Below are 301 nucleotides of genomic sequence, written 5' to 3'. Positions count from 1 at the left end.
ATACTAACTATATATTTCTATATACTGTGATTAACTGGTGATTGATTTTTTTTTAAACGTAACAAATCGGGTGCGTTTATGCCTCTCTTGAAAATTCTGCTCTATCTTAAGCATTTTCAAATAGTAAATTAAAGATGAATTTCATATATGTACCTTGGGGCCTGAAGACGATGATGAAACGATGCTGAAGAATGTTGGTTGTTGTTATGAAACTTACTTGCCAGCTACTCACAAAGAAATTAAGTGAGTTCTATGGTGCTTTTGTTATGGTGTCTAAATTATCTAATTTTTTTTTTTAAAA

The sequence above is a fragment of the Arachis ipaensis genome, chromosome B09, assembly GCF_000816755.2.
Source record: "Arachis ipaensis cultivar K30076 chromosome B09, Araip1.1, whole genome shotgun sequence".
Taxonomy (NCBI): domain Eukaryota; kingdom Viridiplantae; phylum Streptophyta; class Magnoliopsida; order Fabales; family Fabaceae; genus Arachis; species Arachis ipaensis.
The sequence above is the reverse complement of the archived record's forward strand: the minus strand, read 5'-3'. Positions refer to the sequence as shown.